Source organism: Kryptolebias marmoratus, linkage group LG16, assembly GCF_001649575.2.
Source record: "Kryptolebias marmoratus isolate JLee-2015 linkage group LG16, ASM164957v2, whole genome shotgun sequence".
NCBI lineage: Eukaryota > Metazoa > Chordata > Actinopteri > Cyprinodontiformes > Rivulidae > Kryptolebias > Kryptolebias marmoratus.
This window is the reverse complement of record NC_051445.1, coordinates 3,885,107-3,903,254: the sequence shown is the minus strand read 5'-3', so window position 1 is coordinate 3,903,254 and position 18,148 is coordinate 3,885,107. Positions and strand designations below refer to the sequence as shown.

At 37.9% G+C, this 18,148-nt stretch overlaps 1 protein-coding gene across 7 annotated transcripts in view; it reads left to right on the top strand.

Moving 5' to 3' along the window:
- Positions 1-18,148, top strand: part of sema6e (sema domain, transmembrane domain (TM), and cytoplasmic domain, (semaphorin) 6E) — a 147,335-nt gene that overhangs the window by 45,365 nt on the left and 83,822 nt on the right. For 5 of the 7 annotated variants that reach the window (XM_017428621.3, XM_017428620.3, XM_017428616.3 and 2 more), the window contains one exon: positions 15,177-15,348. The exons of the other annotated variants lie outside the window; for them this stretch is intronic. The gene's annotated coding sequence lies outside the window, so the exon portion shown is untranslated. The remainder of the gene's footprint in view (positions 1-15,176; positions 15,349-18,148) is intronic. 7 annotated transcript variants of the gene reach the window in all.

Sequence of the window (18,148 nt, the reverse complement as noted above, 5' to 3'; positions counted from 1 at the left end):
TTTTTTTTTTTTTCTGGTTGTGAGCTTTATTCTGGGAGAACATTCATGCTGCACTGTACTTTTCCTCTGATGGTGATGAGTTGAATGATGGAAAGAGATTGATCCTTATAGTGTGGACATCAGTCACGCTGACAAATGGCAGCCCCAACCTTGGAAAGCCATTAGCAAACGGAGCAGGAGTGAAACCCAGCCAAGCCCCAGTGATTTCTATGAGTCTCTATTCCAAAGCCAGGTCCATGGCAGGCCATGACATGGCAGTGGGTGTAAGAAACAACCTCCTGTCCCTTCTGGCCTACCCCACCACCAAGCAGCATGTTGATATAGGGCTGAGCTTCAGTTCATAATGAACAAACTCTGCAAAAAAAACATAACGGAGTTGGAATACTGCTTCATTTAACCGTCATGACTCATGCATCTGGCACAGGACATATTGAGTTTATAAGTAAGGGCTTTGATTGGCATTATGTTTTTACTGTAAAAGGTTTACAGTTAGTCAACACAGTCATGATTTAAACTGGAAATTGGTCAAAGTAAAGAGAGGTTTTGGGAAAGAGACTCCTAATGTGCAGATGTGGTGAATTATAACATTTGTGAGGCCAAAGTTGTTAGTCTTTTATTGAACTTTTTTTTTTTCTTCTTACTGCTATTCATTTGTACATTCATTTGTATTTCTCCTTATTTTGCCGAAAGTGAGCCACTTTGGAATCCTTTTGATATTCAATCAGATTTTTTCTACATGGATAATGCATAACAGCTTTTTTTTAGCTCCTCTTACAAAACCAGGTGAGAGGTTACCTTTTGTGCTTTTGACTGTGCTCTGAGGAAAAAAAAAAAAAAGCTTTGCGAGATGTCAGCAAGGGCTGTGTATTTCTTTTAGCCTTTTTTAGCAGCTGCTTTATAAAATATTTTATTACAGAAATGGTTTGAAATAGTCTTTTGGGTAGTAACGCAGAGTGATAAAGAAATACTTGTGTTCAAATGCTAGAAATGTATTCTTAAAGTTAAAGCAATATATGCAGTGTAATTTGTCTTTTTTTTCCTATTTCAACATATCCACTATAAGGGATTTAGTGGATATATTGGACAATGGGTGTTGAATATGTAGCTGCCAGGGAGGAGAAAAATCCCATATAGAGGAAATATAGATGTAGAGAAGGATCATATGCAGACTATTGGTGTGACAGAGGAGAATGCTAGAAATAAGATGAAATGGTGGCAGATGATCCACTGTGGACACTTCTAAAGGGAACAGTCGGAAGAAGAATTCTATTACAGATTGTAGTTGACCAACAATAATGTTTAGGTGGGATGAACAGGTCAAAGTCGCATTCATGTGAATTGCAGTACCCAAGAATTCCCAGAGGAGGATCTTCCAAAGCAACACACTTCACTAGTTGGCTTGTCGTCTTCCATAGTGCCTGCTGTTTTTATGTTTTTGCCTGGTAAGATTGAATCCAGCCCTCCCTAAGGAGTCAAGAAAACTGAAATTCATGAAACCAGTCATTGTCTCTGAGTATTTTGTGTACCAGGTAGAATAAAAATCAGCATGGGCACCCTGGCATGTCACAGTGGCTGTGTAGGCCCATAAAAAATAAACAGTGATGCTCTGTGTGATATGACATCTTTCTGTCAGGACATTTTCAGCAAATTTAGCTACAGTATTTGGTCTAATTCAGATAACACAAGCCAACTTTTGCTCCCAATGTGCATCATCTGGTTTAGTACTATTCTCTTCCTTACCACTGAAGACTGGGAACATCCGTTGAGAGCTGAAGTTGAGACCCGCCTAGCCATAAAAGTTTGACCCTGGTCAAAGTTGCTGATATTTCAATGCTTGCTTTGTTTCTGCTTCTGACACATCAACTTCAAGTATACAGTATCTAACTTGTCCCTCCCTTTGCTGCCAACATAAAATAAACATTTATATCTTTCACTTTCTCTGTGTTTATAATGTTGTGCCAGGTTAGTGTACATTTTAAATTTTTGAATACACTAAACAATTTTTTTAGGGATAGCTTAAATCATGTCTGAATGTGCAATTTGTTTTCAAGTAAGATGCCCAAGTATATACAGTGACTACCCCAATTAAAACTTTACATTTATTTTTAAGGTAGTTTCTTGCATTTACATTGGGGATGGCTGTTTGGAAATGAACGCTGCTTTTTAATAAGTCTAAGACTTAGCAGAGTGTCAAAACAGAACAGGTAAACAAAGTGAAACCATCTCCAATAAAACGGGCACTATTGCAATTCTGAGTGTCAGTACAGGAACCTTGTAAAAAAAACAAAACAAAAAAAAACATACTGATGTGTCTGAAGTTTTAGTTTGAGATTGTTGCCTCATCATGACAGACATCACGTTGTCACCCAAGTGGGGGTGAGAATGCTACTCTACAGGAAAAGCTGAGATGCAAACACAGATAGGGAACAAAGAATGTGACTTTTCCTAAAACCAAACACCAGCGACAGAATGAGGCACTTTTTACTCAAACCAGAAACACAAATCCCTCATGGATAAAACACTGGACTAATCGGGCTTTGTCACTTTTATCTGTGGCTTTACTACACTGGGTAAGTATCACGGCTGTAGAATATGAAGTGGTTTGTGAAAATATATAAAAAATGTCCTTTAGTGTGACCTTCGTAACACTTAACTCTCATCACAGATGACTGTAAAATTATTACATAGTTAAAACCACCGAAAAAGCATTATGGGGTATATTTATCTGTATTATAAGTAAGATTTTTACCATCTCAGTTTTAGATACATGGGTCGTTCCAAAGTGACTATTCCACAGTGGGAATTAGAAAAGCAATAATCGAGTGAATGTTGACATTTGTGGAGTGGTAAGAGGCAAAGGAGAAGTCTGACCAAAAAATTGGATCGGTTTATCCAAACATAGCATTTTATTTTTTTTTAATTCAACTCAATTTCCCGTATTTTGCTAAGAAATAACGATAACATTCGCATATCTCCTTATCTCTTGACTTAGCTGCAACTTAAATTTAGTTTAAACTATATGTATGCATGTATTTTTTTTTATAAAGATTAAAACAGAAGATATTTAAAACAAGTATTTATTTTGTTTTTTGTAAATGGTGTAGCAGTTTTTAATATAATTATTGCAATATTTTATTGCAAAATACACTAAATTTTAAAGTGTTGTATTAGAGAAGAGTTGTGAAGTAATTTAAACTTTTTTTTTATTTTACTAAACAGCTTCAGTGTGGAATTCAGATATATATTTATAACAGTACATTAATTGGCAGTTAATTTTAGAGATGTTCCACCTGATTGATGTTCTGCTTTTATTAAATGAAGTATATTTAGCCTAATCAACTAACCCAAAAGTGCAAAAACAGTTAATGTTTAGGAGAATATATTCACATAGTTTAGATATCAAACATTTTAACAACAGATTCTGATATACACATTTTTTTTTTTTTCAAACATGTTTTTGTTCAGTTTTTATTTTGCCGTTGTTCCTTCACATTGTAATGTGTCATGTCTTATGAATGTTTTTAAAGCTCCCCAGCAGGCTTTAAGGCCTGTGTTGACAGATTGTTCTTGTGTTTTGCTTAAGTTGAGCAGTTGTGCATCATTGTACTTCATCATATTCCTTAAATGCCTTATTTTTTTTACTTTAAAAAAGATTGCTGTAGTTGTTGTCTGACTTTTCTACATTGCTGTTTTATGGTTAATGATCCTTCCAAGCTGCTGCAGCTCGTGTGATGTCTTAAACCCAACAGTTAGCGTTAATAAAACATAACAGAGTAGTCATTTTGGTGCCAAGTAGCAAGGGCATTAGTTTAATAATGTGCCATGGCAATCAGAGATGTTCGAAGTTATTATTAACGTTTTACATTCAGATTTTGCTTTGAAACAGTTTCTTTGTTTCTTATGAGGATTTCAATTTATTCTGCCTGAAGCAAATACCACACTACACTTTTTATTTTCCACATGTTATGGCCAGTTGGGGGTATTTCAAAATAATTGGGAATTAAATTCCCTACAAAGTTTTTTTTTGGTTCACTGAAGAGCTCATCACATCTGGAAACAGGCAAATGAGAGCTTAAGTGTGTGTCAGAAGTAAAACAAAGGGATAGCGTTGACAAGGCAACGACAGCTCATTATCTCGTCGTCTATGCTGGTCCACGGTACACCATTGATAGATGCCAGAGGAGAGTTTGGAGCAGACAGATGGGGTTGCGCCCTGCGTTTCATACAAAAGACGACCGAGCAGGAATAACACGTCCACAAAATGACATGTCGGTGCTGTAATCCTGGATTACCTGTCTGCCTCGCTCTCCTTCGCTGCGATTCTCCATGTCGCATGTTCCCCATCACAAAAGATATCAAACTGCAGCTCAGCTCCAACTGCTGTGAGTCTGCGTTTGATCTGTTTTGTCAGGACACAAAGTGTGTGCAGTAGGATCCCAGCTGTCTCGCCCTCCCTCCACTAATTCTCTGCTGGCCAGGTTTGGACAAGATGAGTGGTGCAGGGAGGGACGACAATAAGGCAGTTAAAGAAGTCAGAGGAAGGATGTGTTGCATCGTTAATCTTTAGTGCCCGGGTTTGTCTGGATGATTGATAATATCTGCTGTACTCAAGGATGCAAACTGTCTGCTGTGCTTATCTTCCAGTAATGCATCTTCCAGTGATGATTGTAAAGGTAAAATTTTTAACATTCTGCAGATTTATTCAATGTTAGTAATACAAAACCATATTGCTGAAAAACCTAAAACACTGACCACAAGGTCACCAATATATTAAAGAATATGTATAAAAATGTTTTTTTTATTAACAGTTTTTCATATAGTTTGCAAGATCTTTACCAAGTAACAGGCCAAGTTCTCTTACTTGGGTAATATTTTTATGTTTTCAACGATATTCCCAAGAAAGACTTAACTATTGTAAATACTTTGTTACTTTTCAAGCTTATCAGTGGAACAGATCTGTTGGTCTTATATATGGTATATATGGTCAGATCTATATGGTACCATTTGAGAACGTGTTAGTGTTTAGAATTTTTTTAAAGTGTTATTCCTTGTACACATGGCAATTTTTCCGTTGAATTTGGCAATTTTCTTCCATAGAAATGTAGATGAGAAACTTTTTCAGTTTACAGGGTCATTGTGTTGACGATGATAAGCAGCTCTATTGGTGAGGACTTTCTCAGAGACCGTTCGATTCCAAACCCACCCCTGACAAAAACCTTTTGTTCGATCTTCGTCTTCAATGTTCTTCCTCCTGCATCTTTCAACTTCAGTTCTGTGAATTTGCAAGTTGTTTACACGTCGGTCTTTTAGCAGCAGGATGTGTTCTGCTGTAGTTGTTTACTGAGGAATACATCTTGTGTTTGGAGGGAAAAAAAACAAGTAGGAGAAGGACATTTGGTGTTTTTCCTGTTCACAAATTGCATGATTCTAGTTGAAAACACAGTGGCAGCTTTAAGAATTTTAAGCAGCCACAAATAATCACATAACTGTGAGCAGACAGACTCTTAAATTCCTTTAAGGAGTTTTGTTCATCTCATGTGTTTATCATATGCTGGAGCAGCACATCTTGCAGAGGCCAATAAACAACATTCTTTTGGCTGCCGTGGACAATGATGCACTGACGAGCGTGGTGTGATTGAGAAAATTGTTAGCTAAATGTAATCTGAACAAATATGAAGATTGACCTAGAGAAAAGGTGAGGGCTTGTGTCTGATTTTTTCTCATCAGCATTTATTTTGTTATTTCAGACAGAAGTGCTCTTTCATTTTGTTTGGCTGCTCCAAATACTATTATTTGAACATTTTTGAGCTGTGTTTTAGAACGTTTTAGTTGCCATCATTGACACTTCTTTGTCAACCTGTTCAGTGGGCAGAAACTGTCACCCCGATGAAGGTGGAAGTAAACTCTTATATTCACCAGACTATGACATTCTCGACTAAAATGAACTAAAAAGGAGTAAGTGGTAGCAAATTGAGAACTGAATTTAGCTTGTGATCAATTTAGTTGTAATCTGATGGCAACAGAATTGAAATAATATCCTTAAAGGACAGTTGTGGATGACCGGGCATGATCAAGTCTTTCTGAATAAAGCTCAGTTCTTTTCTCTCTTTTGCACTTATTAATTTTTTTAATTATTTAGCTAAATGTATTTCATAAAGATTTTTTAATGTGTATGTTGTAATCATGAAAATTGATATTGAAATCCTTTAGGTTTTCTTAACACTGAATCAATGATTTACTTCAAGCCTGATGAGTGTGTTTTTCTTTTTTTTCCAGGTCTTCTTTGTAGTCAATTTTAATTTTTAATAATTATCCCAGTAAGTTTAGGAGAATCTGTTAAAACGCACATTTCACCATAAATCTTATTTGACTTGCTGAGAGCAAGACAGCTTCTCAAGAACCCTTTTACTCTTTTAATACCTGAACCACAAAGACTCAAAGGTGGTTATTTATGAGGCATTTTGAAAAACTGGTCCCCGTAAAGAAAAGCTCCTCAGGTATGCATAAAGAAAATTGTTGGGTTCATCTTTAGTTTTAGTTTTGGGTGGAGATTTAAAAGTGCTTTTAAAGCTACAAATTTACCTCATGACAAACAGAATGAGCACCTTTGGCTCAAAGAACTCTTGCTGGATGAATGTTTCCTCTCTGACGGTATATACAACCTATTGACGCCTCATCTCACTTTATTACTTTTTTTGTCAGTTCACATGACATTTGCTTCTGACATTTTCCAATTTAGCTGTCAAAGTTAATAGAAGAGAGGAAAAAAGAAACAAACAAAAGCATAACCCACCTAGCTCACTCTGGTGTGTATCTCTTGACCAATAATATCCAAGAGATTAACTTGTTAAATCGGATATAAATAGACATTCATATATCTGAACTGATGCATGACACACAGTTCAGACTGACTATTGACGTCATGGTGAGCAAAGAGTAAGACGATATTAAAACTAATATTGGTGTCTGCACCTCAGTAATGTTCATGTGCACACAGAGACACAAGCTCTCTAAATTCAGAAACTTTTATTTGTGTCTGCAGAAGAAAGTGTATGCATCCTTGTGTTCTCATAAATATTAGTGTAAAGGATTCTTGCAGAATGACTGCAGGGGAAAAGGCGCCTTTCAGTATAATACGCTCTTTAATAAAGACACAAGTTGGCAGATTGGGAGTGTCAGTGCATGTGGCATATAGCCTCCTTAGGTGATTTATGAGCATGCTGCTAGGCTATTACATTATAGGCCCCAGTCCTACTCAGTGCTGGTGATAAAAGCAGCCCACCTTTGTTGAAACACTGCAGGTACAAGCAATTTGTTTTAGTGGAATATCACTGTTTTCTGATAAAGGAATTATGTATGAGGATAATCTAATCATGTTGTCTGCGCAGCACATGTAGCTCATTTATTAGGTTGGCTTTTGGGCTTTTGTCCTTCAGAGTTTGTAGATTGTGTTCAAGGTTCAAGATCACTTGGGATTGTTTGCATCTTCATTAAAATTTAAGTTCCAGACTTGTATTTATGCAGCATTATGGATCGATTTTAGCAAGCAGTAAAATATATATTTTTTTAAAGATTTTGAGGACTGATCTCTATTTTTTTTTTGTAAAACAGTTTTCACAATATGTGTACTTCACTTAAGAGTCATACTGCAATAAGAAAAAGTGCAAGTGTGCAGTTTCCCTCTGCTCCACATGGCTTTGGACCTGCCCTTGTGTTTGCAGAGGGAAATCGGTGAGAGGCCACAACAGTGAGGCCAGAGTTCACACAGCAGAGCATCACAGCTGAAAGGCTAGTTGTCAACCGCCAGCGGAGAGAAAACAACAGGGCAGCAGCCAGAGTGGTTTGGAAAAAGGACGAGTCAGGGTCGCTTTCAATTAGCACAGCGTGCCGTCACTGCAGAGAGCCTCTGGGGCAGTGAGGAGGAGGTGGGAGGTGGCACAGGGCTTAAAGAAAGGAGAGAACAGGTACAGATCGAAACAGACAGAACTCGAGGCATAAAAACAAACACATCAACTGACGTCACAGTTACTGTAGTTTGTAGATGAAATCTCCAAAATGGTAAAAATCATGGTAATATTTGATTTTTTTAGCTTAGTGTTCATTCCTTTTTTAACAGCAAGCCAACATTTAAAAGTTGGACCACAAAAATTTTAGTAATTTCTTTGCATTCTCTCCTCTAAATACTGAAATACTGGATAATGCCTTCGTTCACAGTATCAATAGTTGAGTTTTGTGTTTTTGTGCAGAATTTATGAAGGCGTTTAAAGGTCAGTGGCAGCTCTTGACAGTTTCTGGAGGGAGGATGAATGTGTTGGCTGTATTGTCCCTGGGGATGATGTGCCAACAGATTCCAGCGATGGCAGCCCAACAACGCTCCATCTTTACACATTTGCTGCTACAGCAGTGGAGCTAAGCGTTAGACGAACTTGATCAGTTTTGAGGGACTGTCTCAGAACTGCCTCCCAGCAGGCTGAAGCAGTGGAATATTTATTAGGTCTAACATTCCACTTCAAGCTGACAGCCCCTTAAAAACTCATTTGTGACAAAGATGTGTGAAGACCCTCACACGGTCAAACGTGCTGCTAAAGATGTCTCTTTGATTCATGTTTGCTAAATGAAGCACTGGCAGTCCAGTTGGTGGAACCATCACCATGTATATGACAGATTATGACTCAGTTCACATGTTTTATACTTTGAAGTTCATCCAATGGCATGTCTTCTACAGGCTGGAAATAAATTTTCTTTTGTTTTCTGAAAGTCAAAAATGTCAGCTATTGCACTTAACGCACTAATGCATGGTGGGAGTGTTGTCTCTGAAGATTTGCTGGAACCAGCAGAGCAAGAAACGACTCATGGTCTGCTGGTGATATGGCAGACTCAAACAAATGATGCAGTTCCCCATTTGAAATTCATTATACTGTCATAGTGCAAGACTATTTATGTTTAGTGGGTGTGCGTTGAGCGCATCCATAGCAATGCGTCAGTTAAACTTCGAAACACATGGTTGGTTTGCTGCTTGTTGTGAATTAAAACAGGTTTTACAATAAAGCTGTAGTGATGATGTTGATAGAGCGCTTTCATTACATGAGTACAAATGTATAAATCTAGCTTAAATGAAGTGATGTTTTTCAACTATTTGTAGAAAGAAAATGCTGAGGACATTTATGACAGTGACTTACTCTTAATTAAAACCAAGGATAATATTATATCTGACCTTCTGGAAGCAAAATCGTATTTGGTATTTCAATAATTATGGCATTAATAAAAGTAAATCTATTACTTTTACCTTGTTTTTGCTCTTATTGTGACTTTAAGTATTAAGTGATAGTTTCATGAATAAAGTATCATTTTAAAATGTGGATAAACCAATTTCAGTCTCAATTCAATGAGAAAAATAACACTAAAATGCATTAAAAATCTCACTTGGCGTGCTTTTATTAAAATCTTTTCCTTGTGATTTAAAAAAATATGGGCTTGTGCACCTCTGGCCAGAGATGAGAATTGCTGCTTGTGACTACTTGTTAAAGGGTGACTCTGAAAGACACATGGTGTTGAATAAGAAAAAAACCTTCATACTTTGTTTTTGTTTGGGTGCAAAAGCTAGATGTTCTTTTGACAACATAAACCTTCTGTCTCAATTGTCCAGAATACATTTTTTTCCTTTGACAGTAAATCAACTTGAAGTCGAGTGAGCTGTAGGGTAACTTGATGCTTAAGCATTCAATGTCTTCAAGGCTTGAAATGTAAGAATCCATTTCCTATTATTTATTTGAGAATTGTGTCTTAAGACAGAGCTTTTTCTTCTGAACCATGTTCTTTTCATCAACATGTAATATAACTAGACGCAGGACCAGAAGCTAGAAGTTGAAGCCAAAAAGGACATGCGCTCCCTAGAACGTAGACTGTGGTTCCAAAAAACACAACGGATATTTTGATTTCAATTTTGGACAATGAAAGTAAATTAAGTCACTTTGTCCATCTTTGTTGATACCTTATATCCTGAGGAAATTTGTGACGTAAAGATGTGTTCACAGTATTGCCAGATTGATTCATCTGCAGTACAAATTTTTTAAGCTTTTTTTTATGGCATTTGTTCTGCTTTGTGTTCCAGTCTGAACCTAAAACACACCTTTAGACCATCATGAGACCAATCCCACAAGCATTTATCTTTGTCAGTGTCAGTCTTTTAAGTTATCATTGCGGTTTTTTTCTAAATCCCAAACAAATCAGTCTGTATTTCATACATTTGCAGATTGCTCATTCAGGAAGTTTTGTTTCCTTTAGTTTCATTAAATGACCAGACACTTGTCTTGAAACCATCTGCAGCCTCTGCTGCATCCTCAAACAGACATTTGAGAATGTTTTAATGCAATATGATTCAATTCAAACTGTGCTAATTTAATTTTCACAACCTCAGTACCTGTTACTGTCTTTTAAGGTACTTTCTCAATAAACTGCTTGTCTGTCGCAGGGCTAACCCTTTAAAAAAATTAAATAAATAAAAGACCCACATTCTTATTTGAGCATGCCTGTGCCATGTCTGTGCATCACACTCTGTTTCCAGGTTCAGTCAGAATCTCTACCTTTTCTTTTAGATGTTTTACAATTGGGTTTTAACAGTTTGTGTTTCTATGTGTTGCTGATAATAAAGTGTTTTTGTAAAAGTTAATTTAAAGTTGTAGTTCAGTCACAGGGAAGTTGCATTGTGAACTCATTAGTGTAAATTATATTGCGTGTTCACCACAACCATGTTGCCCAGGTCTATTCTACTCATAAACAGACCTAAATGTGTGTTCCACAGCTTGGGTGTTTTCTTTATTAGGTTTCTATACAGGATAGCAGGGCAATCAAATTGAGCTCAGTCTCCCCACTTCACTTAACCTTTTGTTTTCCAGATAGCAATAGCAAACAAGTCACATGTGGGAATGGGAGGAGGGAAATTGTCTCAAATGAAAACACCAGCAAATAACAGCGTTGTCGTTTTCACTTAGCAGTGTGGTCAGTGCATCTCAGCCGTTTGGCAGGTTTATTGTGAAGAAAGGCCTCTAGAGAAATTAGTCATTTGTTAGACTTATTTGTTTGTTAGACTTATTTAAGTCATCGGCAGTTGGTTGGCCTTGATTGAATTCTTGTATGTTGTGCACACATCTCAGAAAATAAATTGTTCTTAATTTGGTGGGGAAAAAATACTATTTTCAACAATCTCATTGGAGATTTTTCAGCTGACCAGACTTCTCTCCCCTCTCTGTTCAGGTGCCCCAGTCTATTACATTCTCTTCCTTTTCTTAAAGATGGCAATTAATCTAATTAGTAATCAATCAGCCGTTGGGCCTCCCGCCTCTTCTGTGCTAATGGAGGATATGACAGGCCTGGGCTTTGCATTATTAATACCTCCATTTCAGGAGCCCAGGGCCCCCTCGACGCCTACGGTCAGGGGCCATTGATCACCACCACAACCCAGTGAGCACCGCAAGGACTTTGGGGAAATATCCTAAGTTGTGAAAGTATAGATGGGGAATGTGGTGTTTTTAGTTTGTGGTTGTATGAATTTGTTTAGTGGAATTTAAGGTAATTTGGAAAAAGAAGTGATTTTACCAACTTTGCTCAAAGCCAGAGATTAAACTGATATAAAAATCCTAATAGTGAGACATTAATCTTTTGGTGCATGAAGTCTGTAGGGAAGCTTAGGGTGCATGTTTGAAAGAGAAGAGCGATTGTTTGAGAGGTGTTAATGGGAACGTAGGGCTCCAAAAAGCTCATTAGGTAAATGGGGCTCACTTCAAAACTATTTTGGCAGGATAAGGGGCCCCTCTGTGGGACTATTTCTAGAAAATGAGATTAGAAGTTATAGAATGCCACTAACACAGGGACACAATGATTGTAGTGTGGCAATGAAACAATCACAGGAACATTATCCTTCATCTCCTATGCAGTATGAGCGCCTAATCTAATAGATTCTGCAGCTGAAGTTACAGAGCTTCATAATAACCCCACCTGCTGATCTCATTTGCTATAATCAATATTGTGCCCACTCTGTTAAAAGCTGGAGCAGAGAATCACTGCAAAATGTCCAAGACATAAACACAAGGCCATCCTCATCCGGTGTCCTCTTTAGTTGAATCTGCTGACCCTAATTTAGCTAACCTCTGTGCCAGTAGCTCTTAATCAGGTTGATTATCCAGTCCACATGTTGTTTTTAAAAACAAGCTGTCTTTTTTAGGTGGTCTGAAGTGGACAATAAACCATATTAGTCTCTCTAATGAAAATCCAATTATCCTATGTTGTAATGTCCAGATTTGTTTTATATGTGTGACAAGATGAACCCTCCTTGTTTGACAGCTAACAAAGTTTTGTATTTTCAAAGTAGACTTTCATTGCTTATGAACAAGAAAAATACTGAATCTCTTAGATTTTGAACTGTTATTTTGAGAAAATAAGCACATTTTGAGAATTTCTCTTGGCTTTCGTTTGAATTTCTGCAACAAAATATTGTACATAAATTGAGTCAGTGCTTCATTTTAAAAACAAATAAGAGACCACTGTAAGATGCATGATTAGAGAAGAAATTTGTGCACTTGATTTTGAACAAGAACAAAGAACTGGTTCCAGTCCCAGTACTCTACAGGTTCAGTCTTTTAACAACCATATGCTTAAACTTCTTTGCTGTGTAACCAGATTTTTTTTTTTTTATTATTATTGAAGACCACAGTGAACAGAATAGTGTCTCTTCATGAGTCATAATGGCTCAGGTTTTTAACAGTGCTGTTTTGTGTTTGTGACTTCTATTTCAATCAATAGTCACAATTTGTTAGCATGTTTTACAGTGAGTGGGTATCTGAGTGAGACTCGGAAGCTACTGTCCAAGTCAAATGTATAGTTATCTCATTTTGTCTCTGCAGACTGCTTGCTTAAGAGTGCTGGCTTTTCTTTGGTCATTTCAGAAGCTAACATTGGCATGAGTAAATCACCACTGCTGACCTCTACCCATAATTCTTTTTTTTTTGTTTGTTTGTTTTGTTTTTCTAGATGATAATGAAGTTCCTTTGATGTTTCAATTTCTTATCCGTGTTGAAGTTCTCTTATTTATTCTTATTTGGTTCAGGCAGACCACAAGCTACATTTGCTCAGATATAATTCTTATTCTAGCCTTTTGACTGGAACTTTTCTTTAGTTAAACCAGTGAAGAGTTGGTACTGCACTTGGATTAGGTGTGTTGGGTGTAAGACTGTTTTAAAGAGGATTTGTACAAGATGAGGCACTGGCTCTGAAACAGTGCTAGAATCATCAAAGTCAATAGGGGGTATTGTGTATCCTATGGCAATGAGTTTTAAAGTGGTTGTGAACATTTTTATTCAAACCTTGTGCTGTTTGCTTCCTCTAATCTAAGATAAGAAGTAGTGGCCTGTCCTTCATGTGACTTTTTGTGATGCTTGAAATGGGTGGTCAGAGGTTTTGGATAAATGAGCCTTCTGCTCTTTGTGTTTAAAAGATAGCATCGCACTTTATGCCGCCAGGCCCCTTCCCATGACTAAGACGTGCTGTCATTTGGCACAGTGGCCATAACGTTTTTACTAGCCAGCCATGTGTTCAGAGTTTATTACCGCTTCCCCTTCTTGCTGCCACACAGGTTAAATCGGCACAAACCAGCATGCTGAAGCTGTCGCACAGCTCTGCTTAATTTACAGAGGGCTGAGGTTGTTAAGAATTTATAGACCTTCAGTGGCTTTATGGTTCTATGATGGGAGTGAGCAGTGGTGTTGAGCTCACAGCAGCTGCAGTCAGCTGCCTCATTCAAGAGGGATTTAGACAGCAGCTCATCTGCTGGGCTGTGTGAGTTAGTCAGTGGACAGGCTTTATCCATGGCTAAGGTTGTGAGGAATTGCTCTGCGGTCAGGATGTCCATCCCCTTCTCTTTACTGGAGCACCTTGTGGTTGTTGGCAAATGTATGCAGATTTTAGAAGTTGGTCTCTCCGAAAGTAAGCTTAGTTACAAGAAATATATCGACCAGTTACCATTACTCATTCATGATCCTCGTAAATTACTTTAGTGTGTGTGTTTGGGGAATGTTGAATTTGCAATTATGGATATACAGGAAGTTCATTAGTCATGTCTGTGTCTGAGTGTGATGTGGTTTGTCTTGTCTGGTGGGGGAGCTGGGTGAGGAATGATGGTGTGGTGAACTAACAGAGCAGCATGGGCCTCAACTCAGCTGTCCTTTATGAATCCTTTGAGAGTAAAAAAAAAAAAAAAATGCACACCGATGTGCAAAAATCTGAGAATGAACAAGAAAGCTTCAAATTTAAAAAATATATTTTTATATGTATGTTTATGGGGAATTACAAGTCATAAGTGCTTAGACTTCTTTCTTGGCTCCCAGAAACCTTGGTAAAAAACTTAACTTACTTTGTGCTCTCAAAATTATTTCTATTATCACCATGGTGTGAATGACTGAGAATCCACAACATCTTCTGTACACCTACACCTTTCTATCACACAGGTCGTGGTGTTTTATTTTTGTGAGCGTAGTTTTAATATTGCTGCAGATGTCCCAAAGTATATTAGGTTAGCTATTCTGCATAAAACAACATGCATATGCATAACACAAGTTTCGGACAAAGTATCTTGTTTTGCATAAGCGTAGGCATGCTATAATACTGGCTGCTTATGACTAAGGTACGAGTTCTGACAATAGAGTTACACAAAGTGTGGGCAGAGCTTTGGACATGGGAATCAAATTATCATGAACTCATGGCCTCCTTGGTATGGATACATTTTTCAAGACTTTATCTGATTCAGTGAATGTATTCATTGTAATATGCAGAAAAGGAGAAAATAAAATCAATTCAAATCTCACTGTAGAGTCCTCCCCAACCATAAAAATCCTCAGCTCTTTTACTGTCATCACCAAGTTGTGCCTGTAACCCAGCACAGCCCAGCACATCTGGCTGTCTTTATGGCCTCTGTGCTTGTGTTAGCTGTGATGTTATGACAGCACAGTGACTGAGGAGATTACATGGAGAGGACATAAAGCCCCTCTCCATCAGGCCTCTGTGGGTCACTGGCCCCATTTAAGAAAAAAGAGACAGACCCCTGGGGTCTTTAAGCAGCGTGTTTGCAGTGCAGCTGTTCTTATTGTGTTGTCCATTCTCATGCTGTTTTTTGTTTGCTCTCACAGGAAGTTTGGTGAAGACTGAACGATTTCAGAGGGGGGGACACTCTGAGGCTTTTTTTTTTACCTCTAACGTCCCACCAACCACGCCATATTTGTTTTTCACGCATTCGCTGAAAGTGCTTCCTTGGAGAAGCAGAAGGATCACAGTTGGTGGATCAGAGGACGTGACAAAATTGTAAGATCACTTGAGTTTCTTTTTTTCCATTACATCAACATACAAAATGTTTTTGCTTGCTTTTTGCACATCCTCCAACTTGAACTTATGTGTAGAATATCTCTTCATATTTTGTGCGGTCCTGGTATCTGTGTCTCTGCAACTTCAGAAAGCTTCTCTAAAAGGAACATCAAGAATTAGAAAAAAAAATTAACGTTTGCTAATTTAAAGCACCAGACAACTGTGTAACTTGGTTTGATTCCTTTATGCGACTTTGTTAAATATTTTATTGAATAATCCATAATCAGTGTGTCAAGACCACTCAAACACAGCTATTGATTAAGAGTAACAACTTTATGGCACCATTGGCAAACAGCCACACACTCGCTGTCAGATTCAAATTTAGATTTTTGTCCTTTTCTGATTATGGCTCAGTATTACAAATTTGCCTCAAGGGACTTCAAATTTTAGGTCAGATATAGTTTTCTGTTTGGAAGAAATAAGCTAACATTATTTCAAGGATTCCAGCTGAAGAGGAATTCCTCTTCCGAGACAGAAAATGAAAAAGATGTAGATCAGCTGAATAGTTTATGAGCATCGCTCTTATATATGTGTCACATTTCACACAGTTCTGGTGCTTGCTGATAAATGTAAAAACTAGCAACACATTTATTTATTTTTTAGAGTTCACACCATGTGAGGCTCATATTAGCCACAGTATTGCAAGAAACACTCTAGTTAGCGACCTGTTACACCCAATGTGTGTTGGCAGACCAGAACATGATTTTTATTTGTTTATTTTTCAAAAAGTCAAGAAGTTGAGATTTTTTAAGCACAACTGTTTAACACAAACATAAAGACACAAATAGAAAAATATATAAAAAAAGTGCACAAATATTTGCAGACATGCAAGAGCTTTGTCCTGATGATCTCTTAGTTTCAGTGAGTTGCCTCATTGAATGTTCACATTCAGCTCTGGTTCTCTTTATTCATGCCTCTTTTCAAAGCTTCACTGTTCTGTGATCCCTCTTTTGGCTGGCTTTGCAGCACGGGACCAATCTAGAGAATTCTGCATCAGTCAAAGTGAATAGAAGCCCACAAAGTTGGCAGTGCACTCTGCTGACAGCAGGGAAATAATACATGATAGCTGATGATAAAGGGTTGGTGTAAAGGAATGAGGTGTTGGTGTTGAACTGTATCACTGGCATCATGAAGGGGCTCGATGTCATTATTTTGTGCCTGTCATTATCAATGACACAAAGACGTATCAAAGCAGGTTGAATGGAACAGAATGGCAGTCAGTGCGGGTGCACAAGCGTGAAACATGATCAGACCATTGAGCTGAATAGAGGTTTTATTGTGCCAAATACGTGAGAGGGGGGAGCGGAGGCAGAAAGATTGAGGGACATTGCTTTCATATCTTGTCACCCACTCACTTAATAATGCAGGCACCATGTCCTTGTCACTGTGAAAGAAGCATAGTTTGTATGTATAAACATGTGTTCATGGCCCACCATATTTTTTCCTGCCAGGAAAAAAAAGATCTTTGTTTACAAAACCAGATCTTGGGACAGCTCCTAGAAAAAATCCTGCCCTCTGCCTTCATGTGCCCAATTTTACAGTTAAATTCTCTGTTAATATCTCAACCCTGCGAGATTTGTTTGATATTCAAAGTTGAATAATTGACAGAATTCTTATAGTACTTCAGTTTTTTTTAAAAAACTACTTGAACGTGATGCTTACATGGTCCTTTTTTTAAGGATAAATGTATTTCATGTGGGTTTTTGGCATGAAAGCTTGCAACAAAGGAAAAAAAACAGATGGGGAAGTTTAACGGAGAGAGAAGAAAGTCCTGGCTTAGAATTAAATTCAGGTTCTTGGTCATATGTGGTCCATACTGGAGTCATTGCATATTTTTTGTCTTCTTTGCCCTCTGATAAACTCCATTTGACCTTTTCATTGCTTGTCCTAAAGGCTTGAGTATTTCTTTTCTTTTTCTCTGTATTTTGTCTTTCCAAGTTGTGCTCTTATTCAATGTTAAATGAGGGCACTGCCACACTTGGATGTGCAGTGACAAATTGGCACAGAAGAGGCAGATGGTGATGGGGAGGAGACTGGTTGTCATGCCATTTGCCGCAGTGACATGAATTGATCTCTGTGCCGCAGAGCAACTACACATGCTCCACTTGTGTAATCCTGACTTTGGTTTCTTTGTACACCAATACACACACCAACAAACTCTCCTCCCCATACCTCCTACCCTACACCAGCATTCGGTCCCCATTAGTATCAATGATGTGTGCAGTGGAGGCGTTCGCTTACTGTCAGAGGGTCTTCGCTTGGATCCGCTCAGAAAGCCAAAGGAACGCTGAGGGATTTGACAAAGTGACAGAGCTCAGACTAATGGTTGGCTGCTGGGACCAGGGGAGCCCTAATGTACAACTTGCTATAGATACATGGCATCAACAGCGTCTTGTACACAACAGCAGGCTGTACATGTTAGCAGGCTGGTCTATTTACAGAGCTGCTTTCTTAACAAAGTTTACCCGTGAGGCTTTAGTAGAGCTTGACTAAAATCCCTGTGGATATTTTTTACTGCTATATGATTTTTAGGAAGATCATAGTTTGTCTGACAAGGACTGGCATTGCTCCAGGGACGTGCGGTCAGGGGAGGCAGGTGAGGCAGAGCCTCCCCTGTCATCATGACAAGAAAAAAAAAAAATCATAACATAAAATGAATATTAATATTTGTCCACTGATCTTTATGTATGAGTAATTTTCGAACATTTTTATGGTCCAAATCGCATTTTTATAGTCAAAA